We start from the raw sequence: 1,957 nt of genomic DNA on the forward strand, positions 1-1,957 counted from the left end.
CCATGATGTTTGGTTTCAGGATCGCGCTGACTGTTTTGTTTTTGCTTAAATAACGAAACAGTTTGACACGTTTTTCTGCTTTTCTTAGTAAATTTCATCAGACTTGGAAAAATCTGCCGTAAATGGCAACAAGTGGAAAATCTGAGATGGTTTGATCCACGCCTCCACTTTCACTCTTTTATTATACGTGGTGACTAATACTAAAATTTTGTGTTATTGTGAAAAAAAAAAAACATTGACAACTGTGTAAAAAAACCCAAAACACTTATTTTATTGTACATGATTCACAATGGAGAGAACAATAAAACTTACAATATGCACGGATCTAAATGACAATGTTCAATAAAACTCCTGAGGTACAGTAAGAAAACACACGTAAACAAAAAAAACCTTGTAATTGGCCTTTTGCTACACATTAATAGCTCTATTCAAACAGTGCAATATCATTATCAACAGATTACAGTTATTTACATTAAAAGACATTTTTTAACATCTGTACCCAAATACTCAATATACTGTGGAATAAGAGAAGGGGGGGAAATAAAACATCTAATTTGGCTTCAGGTAAATCCAGTGTTTGCTTTACTTGAAGAACTTCATAAAGTATTATGAGGCACCATTAAATTCATTACGAGCACATTTTCTATCACAAAATACATCCTGAAAAGCACAAAGCCAAGTTAACGGGGGGTTGAATACTGAAAAGGAGGATATTTCTAGAAGTAAAAATTACATACTTTTCAACTGAGAGAATTATCTGAATTATGTTTTATACAGAATTAGACATTTTTATGCCTCTTACTACAGTACATAACAATCTGTGAGGCATTATCATTTGTTATAATTTTATTTAGCTCAGAGTAGGGCTGGGCGATTATGGCAAAAATCAAAATCACGATTAATTGAACTTTTAACCTCGATTACGATTAATGAACGATTATCTCCACCCTTGATGAACAATGATGTATTTTCACAGTTTCTTTAGTTTAGTATTTTACACTGCTGCCCTCACACATGAGGATCTTTAGGGAGTGAAAATAAAGATGTTTTAAGGTGTGAAGCTGTGGTTAATGTCTAGTTTACTTGATTAGAACTATGTAAAGATCATGGTTTGGGTTCAAATGAAGGAAGGAAAGGAAGGGAGGAAGAAGGAAGGTAGGAGGGAGGGAGGGAGGGAGAAAGGAAGGGAGGAAAGAGAGGAAGGAACGAAAGAGAGAAGGAGGGAGGAAGGAAGGTAGGGAGGGAAGAAGGAAGGTAGGAGGGAGGAAGAAGGAAGGAAAGGAAGGAGGGAGGGAGAAAGATAAAGAGGAAAGAAGGACAGAGGAAAGGAAGAGAGGAAGAAGGAAGGAAGGAAAGAAGCAAGGATGGACAGAGGAAAGAAGGAGGGAGGGAGGGAGGAAGAAAGGAAAAGGGGAATGAAGCTGTGGTTAATGTCTAGTTTACTTGATTAGAACTATGTAAAGATCATGGTTTGGGTTCAAATGAAGGAAGGAAAGGAAGGGAGGAAGAAGGAAGGTAGGAGGGAGGGAGGGAGGGAGAAAGGAAGGGAGGAAAGAGAGGAAGGAACGAAAGAGAGAAGGAGGGAGGAAGGAAGGTAGGGAGGGAGGAAGGAAGAAGGAAGGTAGGAGGGAGGAAGAAGGAAGGAAAGGAAGGAGGGAGGGAGAAAGATAAAGAGGAAAGAAGGACAGAGGAAAGGAAGAGAGGAAGAAGGAAGGAAGGAAAGAAGCAAGGATGGACAGAGGAAAGAAGGAGGGAGGGAGGGAGGAAGAAAGGAAAAGGGGAATGAAGCTGTGGTTAATGTCTAGTTTACTTGATTAGAACTATGTAAAGATCATGGTTTGGGTTCAAATGATCACTGGAGACAAGTTTCCAAATTCCTTTAACGATATGCAACCTTTGCTGTCATGGCAACAGTGAACAACACGGTTAATTAACATGAGCAAGATTAAGTCGATTA

The sequence above is a fragment of the Scomber japonicus genome, chromosome 23 (genome assembly GCF_027409825.1).
Source record: "Scomber japonicus isolate fScoJap1 chromosome 23, fScoJap1.pri, whole genome shotgun sequence".
Classification (NCBI taxonomy): Eukaryota; Metazoa; Chordata; class Actinopteri; order Scombriformes; family Scombridae; genus Scomber; species Scomber japonicus.